A 10,384-nucleotide genomic window follows, 5' to 3' on the forward strand; every position below is an offset into this window, starting at 1 on the left:
CTTATTCAGCACACATCTCACTCTTGCTCATGAGGTCAAAATCTGAACAAATCAAGCCTGGGAGGGAAATCCAGGCCAAGGGAAGCATCTTCAAAAGCTACCATGTGGATCTTGACTTCCATAAACGGCTCGGCATCTTCCACAAATGGTGGGAGAACTTTATTTTAACAAAAACATCTTCCTTTGAACCTGGCCCCTTCCTGCACCACGAGAAAGCAGCTTTATTGGAGAAAAGCAATCCATTTATTTGAGCATACTCTTTTTAAGCAGTTGTAACTTTTTCCACCGTCATAACACCACTCTGTACTTCTCTGCTGATCTTCTTCAGCACTTTTTTCAGGAGAATCCACATCTCTTCCTCTGTTTCCACTTCTTTATCCTCTCCAATGAGAAGATTCAATGTATCTCCCACTTTAACCTTTTCCAATATCTAGGCCCGTCTTCAGGATAACATCAAACTGTAAAGACTGTACTACTTTGCCCAGGTCTTTACAGCTTTTGACCTCACTAGGGTGGTCCCTGGGCTCCTCTTCCAGCTCATTCATGTCATTATGGTATCTCTCTTCATCAGAGTGCCCTTTGTCTTCTACTTTTTGCAGTCCTTTTAGTGGATTTTTTAGAACTTATATTACTTTTGAGTCTTATGGGAAAATGGCAAAATATATTCTGAAGATATTAAAAGCCCTGGGAGTCTCACTGAGAAAATGCTATGGAGGAGTGTTTTATAATTTGATGCCTTTAACAAGCTGGAATCAAGATTGCCAGGAGAAATATCAATAACCTCAGATATGCAGATGACACCACCCTTATGGCAGAAAGTGAAGAGGAACTAAAAGCCTCTTGATGAAAGTGAAAGAGGAGAGTGAAAAAGTTGGCTTAAAGCTCAACATTCAGAAAATGAAGATCATGGCATCTGCTCCCATCACTTCATGGGAAATAGACAGGGAAACAGTGAAAACAGTGTCAGACTTTATTTTTTTGGGCCCCAGAATCACTGCAGATGGTGATTGCAGCCATGAAATTAAAAGACACATACTCCTTGGAAGAAAAGTTATGACCAACCTAGATAGCATATTGAAAAGCAGAGACATTACTTAGCCAACTAAGTCGGCAAAGGTCCATCTAGTCAAAGCTATGGGTTTTTCTGTGGTCATGTATGGATGTGAGAGTTGGACTGTGGAGAAAGCTGAGTGCTGAAAAATTGATGCTTTTGAACTGTGGTGTTGGAGAAGACTCTTGAGAGTCCCTTGGACTGCAAGGAGATCCAACCAGTCCATTCTGAAGGAGATCAACCCTGGGATTTCTTTGGAAGGAATGATGCTAAAGCTGAAACTCCAGTACTTTGGCCACCTCATACGAAGAGTTGACTCATTGGAAAAGAGTTTGATGCTGGGAGGTATTGTGGGCAGGAGGAGAAGGGGACGACAGAGGATGAGATGGCTGGATGGCATCACTGACTCGATGGACGTGAGTCTGAGTGAACTCCGGGAGTTGGTGATGGACAGGGAGGCCTGGCGTGCTGCGATTCATGGGGTCGCAAAGACTCAGACATGACTGAGCAACTGAACTGAACTGAACTTGGCACTAGACAAATACAAGTATTGATTCCAGGAAACACAGCCTTTAAGTGAAGGTGTCCCTCGTTGTGCTCTGCAGAGTCCAATCCAGGCATCTGACTTTCTTAAGTGCTGCTAGGCAGTCTGACACTAGTCATAGCTTTGGTACATACTATCGTACGTCAGGGATGTTCCTCCCTCCCCGCCTCCCCTTCCCCTAGGCTATTTCTTTTGATTCTTGAATATCTAAATTCTCTCACAGCAGCTTGCACATAATAGGTGTCCAATAATTATATGTTGAGTGAATAAATAATAAAAGATTTTCTTGAGCATTAAGTCATGGGATCATTGACAGCTTTTCTTACCTCAGGCCACTGACAGAATCTTTTCAAGGACATGAGGTATATCCTTGAAAGCTGCCACATCAGTGGTGGCTGAACACCATCAACACTATTAAAGCCTTTAATGCTCAAATTAATGATTCCTGAAAGTGAAAGAAGAGAGTGAAAAAGTTGGCTTAAAGCTCAACATTCAGAAAATGAAGATCATGGCATCTGCTCCCATCACTTCATGGGAAATAGACAGGAAAACAGTGGAAACAGTGTCAGACTTTATTTTTGGGGGCCCCAAAATCACTGCAGATGGTGATTGCAGCCATGAAATTAAAAGACGCTTACTCCTTGGAAGAAAAGTTATGACCAACCTAGGTAGCATATTGAAAAGCAGAGACATTGCTTTGCCAACAAAGGTCCGTCTAGTCAAGGCTATGGTTTTTCCAGTGGTCATGTGTGGATGTGAGAGTTGGACTGTGAAGAAAGCTGAGCACCAAAGAATGGATGCTTTTGAACTGTGGTGTTGGAGAAGACTCTTGAGAGTCCCTCGGACTGCAAGGAGATCCAACCAGTCCATTCTGAAGGAGATCAGCCCTGGGATTTCTTTGGAAGGAATGATGCTAAAGCTGAAACTCCAGTACCTTGGCCACCTCATGTGAAGAGTTGACTCATTGGAAAAGACTCTGATGCTGGGAGGGATTGGGGGCAGGAGGAAAAGGGGGCGACAGAGGATGAGATGGCTAGATGGCATCACGGACTCGATGGACGTGAGTCTGAGTGAACTCCAGGAGTTGGTGATGGACAGGGAGGCCTGGTGTGCTGTGATTCATGGGGATGAAATGAGTTGGACGCGACTGAGAGCCTGAACTGAACTGAACTGAACTGAATGGAAGGGTAATGTAAGGAAACTCCGCAAATTCAATAATGTGTTAAGCTCTTTTTCTGTGTGTGTGTGTGTGTGTGTGTGTGTGTGTGTGTGTGTGTGTGTTAGTCGCTCAGTCGTGTGCACCTCTTTAGCCCACCAGGCTCCTCCATCCACGTGATTTTCCAGGCAAGAATACCGGAATAGTTGCCATTTCCTTCTCCAGGGGATCTTCCTGATGCAGGGATCAAACCCAGGTCTCCTGATTGCAGGTAGACTCTTTATTGTCTGAGCTACCAGAGTATATACAGAAACCACAGTCTGCTTTCAGGGACTAGCATTTGGGTAATAATGCTAAAGTTTTCCAAACATTAATTTTTTAAAATGTGAATTTATACACATTTTTTTATAATACAATACAATGCAATGGTGATGCCGTGCATTTAAGGTAGTTCTAGGAAAACATAATCAGTTGCAATGTAAACAAGACTCCCGGGAAGCAGAACTGCTGTGAAGGCTGAGTACTTATATATAAAAAGGAAAAGAGAATAAGTTTTTATTCCATTTTTTGTCAAAAGATCTTCCTAGCTAAAATGTTTAGACTAGATTAACACATTCAGGAAAGGGTTACTCTTAGAAGATGAAGTATCCTAAGTTTCTTTCTACATAAGTCATTAAAATACTAATTAAAATCATATTTGCATTTCTATTCCCAAATCTACTCATTTGCTGTTTAAACAAAAATTTCCTTGTTGATTACTGTTGAGAATTCTAAAAACTATTGCCTACTCAGTATTCAACTTTATTATATGGTAACTCGTTATTAATAACAAACCCTTGATCATGACCAGTACCCTGTACATTATTAACAAATTCTTGGTTCATGAATGTATGCATGCTCCAGAATAAATGATGGTATTGAAACGGAGCGAGACCATATGGTCCTTGCCCCCTCCACCATGTCCTCTGGATGCCTTAGACTGTGGAAAACTTTAGTCAAAGAATAAGTTTAATCAGAAAAGTGGGAAATGCTGAAACAAAGAAAAACAGTCAAAAGAAACTAAATAATGATAATAATGTAACCCTTAAGCATAGTCAAGGACCTTTAGTTCTTTCTCCAAGGCTATTGATATAATATTTTGAGCCATATCCTGTGCGCTGTCTTATAGATACCAAAACATCAGGTAGAGAAGTTAACTATGTGATGACCAGCCTGGACCCTGGACTTGAGCTGCCACAACGCCAAGAACGGACCACAAAGAAATGGGAACAAGTGCACCCAGGAACTAAAGCTTAACTGTACCTAAAACGAAGAAGATGATGCTAGTCAGGCCACTGATGACCAGTTGAAGATGACTCTTAGAGATGACTATGTCGTTTCTGCTTGCAACCTCCCCCCAATCCCACTCCGTCTTTAAAAGCTCTCACCCACTGCTTGTTAGTGGGGGTAGTTGGCCTTTGGACAGATGTCTGCCAGCTGCTGGCATCTGAAATAAAGCAAGCTTTCCTTTCCACCACCCTGGCCTGTTTATTGGCTTCTGAGCGGCGAGCATCTGGATCCCCCACACACACACCTCCTTCTGGTAACAGATTTTGGTGCCCAAAATGGGAGCGGGGGAATGACAAAGTCAAATTCCAGTCTTCTAGTCGTATATTCTACTTTCACTCTAATCTGTTTTCATTCTATTCTGTTAAAAAATAAGTCAAAATGTCTCACTTCTCTGCTCAAAACCTCACAATGGCCTAAAATCCCAAATCCTTGCAAAGGCTTTAAGATTCTGTCTGATCTCATCTTCTATGACTCTGCTGCTTGTTCACTCAGCTCCAGCCATGCTGGCCTTCTTGCTGTCACTCAAACAGGCCAGGCACACATTCCCTTCTCAGCACCTTTGTACTTGCTGTTAGCTGTGCATGGAACATTCCTCTCCCAAATATCCTCATGGTATGGTCTGCTCTTCCCCTCACCTCACTCTAATATCACTTCCTCAGGAAGGCGTCCCCTGACACCCTAGCTAACACTGTAATATCACTCCTCACTCTGGATGTTCACTACCCCCTTTCTCTGTTTTATTTTTTCTCCTTAGCACTTCCCACCATCTAAAATAATAAACTGTGAGCCCTTCAAAAAACAAAGGGGTTGGGGCGCCCTCTGTGCAGTCAAAAATCAGCGTGTAACACATTATTTCTCTATATGTAACACATATAACCTCTATATCTGCAGATTCAACTAACCATCAGTCCTGTAGTACAATAGTATTTACTAATGAAAAAAAAAAAAAAAAGAGTAGATCCATGCAGTTCAAACCCATGTTGTTCAAGGGTTAACTGTATATTTTATTAGTATCTCTCTTATCTGTTTCCTCACTAGAAGATAAGCTCCATGAAGGCAAGGTTTTTCTCTGTTTTGTTCTCCAGCATCTGAAAAAGAGTGTTTCTAACAGATGCACCAGAGAAAGAACTGGCAACCCACTCCAGCACTATTGCCTGGAAAATCCCATGAACAGAGGAGCCTGGTAAGCTAGAGTGCATGGGGTCCCTGAGAGTCGGGCACGACTGAGCACCTTCAGTTTCACTTTTCATTTTCATGCCTTGGAGAAGGAAATGACAACCCACTCCAGCATTCTTTCCTGGAGAATCCCAGGGACGGGGGAGCCTGGTGGGCTGCCGTCTATGGGGTTGCACAGAGTCGGACACGACTGAAGCGACTTAGCAGCAGCAGCAGCAACAGATGCACATAGATATTTGTTGGGTGAATTGCATGGAGACAAATAGCACCAATCTCCTGAACCAAGAGTAAATAGGAGATGGTGAGAAAATATGTGACTTAAATGCATCAGGCTTTACTACTTGGGATCAACCGTTTTTGATAAAGTTAGAATATCTGTATAATTGAATCTCTGATTAGTGGATTATTTCACCTTTTCTATCTTTCCTCCAACAAAAACTTCACAAGATGATGTAATAAGTAGCAAAAGTACTGTTTTGTATTTCATTCACTTTTCTATTGCTTTCTACCACTTTAAAGTGATAATGAGAGGGATTAGAAGTAACAGCAAAAAATATCAACGACCAAGATAATATCAAATTAGGCAAACAGTCCCTGAAAACAAGACAGTTGACCTTACCAGTGGAAATTATCAAATGTGGGCACAAAGATATTTCTTCAGTGAGGCACCCTATCTGGTTGGGGTTGTTTAAGAGCCTAAATTCAAACAAGGGGCTTCCCTGGCAGTCCAGTGGTTAAGACCGCATACTCCCAACACAGGGGACATAGGTTCCAAATGGTGCAGCCAAAGAAAGAAAAATAAATAAATTCAAATGAAAAGATATATTTAAAATTGTACAGATTAATGGGTTAGAAGGTCATTCTCATTACACAAGGAGGCAGTGTTGCTCAGAAAGACTAAAGATGCCACATCATTAGCTAAAGTCATGGCTGTGAATCATCATCATATACCAAAACGACTATGGAAAGAGCCAGCATAATTTTCCATTTGACTACTGGTCCAATTTCTCCAAAACTCACTACGTTTGAACTAAAGTTGCAAAAAAACCAATACAGATGCATTTATGAAACTCCACTGGAAGGTGCTCTGTTTTAATATTCTTTCAAATACAACCTTGTTTCAGACCAGGACTTTGCCTTCCATAGGAACACTTTCTTTCAAGAACGCTCTTTCAAATTTTTTTAATTATTTAATTTTAAAAAAATTCTGTAAAACAATTATCCTTCAGTAAAAAATAAATTTTTAAAATTTAGTTGATTTACAGTATTGTGTTAGTTTCAGGTGTACGGCAAAGTGATTTAGCTATATATGTATAGATCTTCAGATAATTTCCCACTATAGATTATTACAGGATATTACAACATATTTCCGTGTTATACAATATGTATGTTTCTTCAGTTCAGTTGCTCAGTCATGTCCAACTCTTTGCAACCCCATGGACTGCAACACGCCAGGCTTCCTTGTCCATTACCAACTCCTGGGGCTCACTCAAACTCATGTCTATTGAGTTGGTGACGTCATCCAAGCATCTCATCCTCTGTCAACCCCTTCTCCTCCTGCCTTCAATCTTTCCCATCATCAGGTCTTTTCCAGTGAGTCAGTTCTTCGCATCAGGTGGCCAAAGTATTGGAGTTTCACCTTCAGCATCAGTTCTTGCTATGAATATTCAGGACTGATTGCCTTTAGGATGGACTGGTTGGATCTCCTTGCAGTCCAAGGGACCCTCAAGAGTCTTCTCCAATACCACAGTTCAAAAGCATCAATTCTTCTGTGCTCAGCGTTCTTTATAGTCCAATTCTCACATCCATACATGACTACTGGAAAAACCATAGCTTTGACTGGACGGAACTTTGTCAGCAAAGTAATGTCTCTGCTCTTTAACATGCTGTCTAGGTTGGTCATAACTTTCCTTCCAAGGAGTAAGCGTCTTTTAATTTCATGGCTACAATCACCATCTCTAGTGATTTTGGAGCCCCCAGAAATAGTCTGTCACTGTTTCCATTGTTTCCCCCACCTGTTTGCCAAGAAGTGATGGGACTGGATACCATGATCTTCGTTTTCTGAATGTTGAGTTTTAAGCCAACTTTTTCACTCTCCTCTTTCACTTTCATTGATAGACTCTTTAGTTCTTCTTCACTTTCTGCCATAAGGGTGGTGTCATCTGCATATCTGAGGTTATTGATATTTCTCCTGGCAATCCTGATTCCAGCTTGTGCTTCATCCAGCCCTGCATTTCTCATGATGTACTCTGCATATAAGTTAAATTAGCAAGGTGACAATATATAGCCTTTCCCAATTTGGAACCAGTTTGTTGTTCCACGTCAGGTCCTAATGTTGCTTCTTGACCTGCATACAGATTTCTCAAGAGGCAGGTTAGGTGGTCTGGTATTCCCATCTCTTTCAGAATTTTCCATACTTTGTTGTGATCCACACAGTCCAAGGCTTCAGTGGAGTCAATGACACAGAAGTAGATGTTTTTCTGGAACTCTCTTGCTTTTTCATTGATCCAACGGATGTTGGCAATTTGATCTCTGGTTCCTCTGCCTTTTCTAAATCCAGCTTGAACATCTGGAAGTTCACAGTTCACAGACTACTGAAGCCTGGCTTGGAGAATTTTGAGTATTACTTTGCTAGCTTGTGAGATGAGTGCAATTGTGAGGTAGTCTGAGCATTCTTTGGCATTTCCTTTCTTAGGGATTGGAATGAAAATTGACCTTTTCCAGTTCTGTAGTCACTGCTGAGTTTTACAAATTTGCTGACATATTGAGTCCAGCACTTTCACAGCATCATCTTTTAGGATTTGAAATAGCCCGACTGGAATTCCATCACCTCCACTAGCTTTGTTTGTAGTGATGCTTCCTAAGGCCCACTTCACTTCACATTCCAGGATATCTGGCTCTAGGTGAGTGATCACACCATCATGATTATCTGGGTCATGAAGATATTTTTTGTACAGTTCATGGGAATATCAGACCACCTGATCTACCTCTTGAGAAATCTGTATGCAGGTCAGAAAGCAACAGTTAGAACTGGACATGGAACAACAGACTGGTTCCAAACAGGAAAAGGAGTATGTCAAGGCTGTGTACTGTCACCCTGCTTATTTAACTTATTGCAGAGTACATCATGAGAAATGCTGGACTGGCAGAAGCACAAGCTGGAATCAAGATTGCTGGGGGAAATATCAATAACCTCAGATATGCAGATGACACCACCCTTCTGACAGAAAGTGAAGAACTAAAGAGCCTCTTGATGAAAGTGAAAGAGGAGAGTGAAAAAGTTGGCTTAAAGCTCAACATTCAGGAAACTAAGATCATGGCATCTGGTCCCATCACTTCATGGCAAATAGATGGGGCAGTGGAAACCATGACAGACTTTATTTTGGGGGCTCCAAAATCACTAGAGATGGTGACTGCAGCCATGAAATTAAAAGATGCTTACTCCTTGGAAGAAAAGTTATGACCAACTTAGCATATTGAAAAGCAGAGACATTACTTTGCCAACAAAGGTCCATCTAGTCAAAGCTATGTTTTATCCAGTAGTCATGTATGGATGTGAGAGTTGGACTATAAAGAAAGCTGAGCACCAAAGAATTGATGCTTTTGAACTGTGGTGTTGGAGAAGACTCTTGAGAGTCCTTTGGACTGCAAGGAGATCCAACCAGCCCATCCTAAAGGAGATCAGCCCTGGGTGTTCATTGGAAGGACTGATATTGAAGCTGAAACTCCAATACTTTGGCCAGCTGATGTGAAGAGCTGACTCATTGGAAAAGACTCTGATGCTGGGAAAAGAGTGAGGGCAGGAGGAGAAGGAGACAACAGAGGATGAGGTGGTTGGATGGCATCAGCAACTCAATGAACATGAGTTTGGGCAGGCTCATGGACAGGGAGGCCTGGAGTACTGAAGTTCATGGGGTTGCAAAGAGTTGGAGACGACTGAACGACTGAACTGAACTGAATGGTCTAGTGGCTTTCCCTACTTTCTTCAACTTAAATCTGAATTTGACGATAAGGAGTTCATGATCTGAGCCATAGTCAGCTCCTGGTCTTGTTTTTGCTGACTGCATAGAGCTTCTCCATCTTTGGCTACAAAGAATATAATCAACCTGATTTCAGTACTGACCATCTGGGTTATACAATAAATCCTTGTTGCTTATCTATTTTATTTTTTATTTTTTATTTATATTTGGCTGTGCTGGGTCTTTGTTGCTGCGCTGCCTTTTCTCTAGTTGCAGCGAGCAGGGGCTACCCTCTAGTTGTGATTCACAGGCTCTCATTGTGGTGGCTTCTCTTGTCGTGGAGCATGGGCTCTAGGGCTCATGGGCTACAGTAGTTGCAGCTCTGGCTGTAGAGCATCGGCTCAGTATTTATGGTTCACAGGCTTAGCTGCTCTGTGGCACGTGGGATCCACCCAGATCAGGGATGGAACCTGTGTCTCCTTCATTGGCAGGTGGATTCTTTACCACTAAGTCACCAGGGAAGCCCAGGAATGATTTTAAAAGGTAACTTTAAATGAAAAAGGTAACCATTTAAATTCTATAGCTTTAGAATTCTATAACTTGTTTCAGCAGGAATTGAAATCCTACTCCATCTAAAGTAAGCCTGCAGGCATCCAGGGCTTTGTAGGCTGTGCCAGTGGTGAGGACTGAGGATTTCCCTTCTCCTGCTCTATCAGTGTCTTATTAATTCACTCTTAGAGATAAGGGCACTGACGAAGTATACCATGGAGATTAGAGTTACAGCTGAATTAAATACCAAGTCAACTAGAGTCATGAGTTTTGCTTGTAAAATCAACTCTCAATTATTCCCTATATGGGCTACTATTTGTTAGATTTTCCACAAGGAATGTTAATATCAGGCTGACTTTCTCATGCTATCAGCATTCTCTCAAACCGATAGCCTGTCCGCCCCCTCTTCCCCGCCCCCCGTGAGTGCCTCTCAAGGGAAAGTCATTTTAAATGCCACTCACCTAAAGCAAATCATAATTAGGAAGGGAAATTAGGTTAGGAATGCTGTGCATCCCCAGGCCAAATAAACTATTCATTCAAAAATTTTGAATCATTAGTACCAGAGTCCTGCTTCCTATAAGAGGGAAAAACTGGTTGCTGGTAGAACTGTACTTTTCTTT

General features: G+C 41.8%; 1 pseudogene; it reads right to left on the reverse strand.

The window, feature by feature from the left end:
• Positions 1-243: 243 nt before the first annotated feature.
• Positions 244-1,714, reverse strand: LOC101111246 (mitochondrial transcription rescue factor 1-like; annotated as a pseudogene).
• Positions 1,715-10,384: the final 8,670 nt, after the last annotated feature.

The sequence above is a fragment of the Ovis aries genome, chromosome 1 (assembly GCF_016772045.2).
Source record: "Ovis aries strain OAR_USU_Benz2616 breed Rambouillet chromosome 1, ARS-UI_Ramb_v3.0, whole genome shotgun sequence".
NCBI classification, from domain to species: Eukaryota; Metazoa; Chordata; class Mammalia; order Artiodactyla; family Bovidae; genus Ovis; species Ovis aries.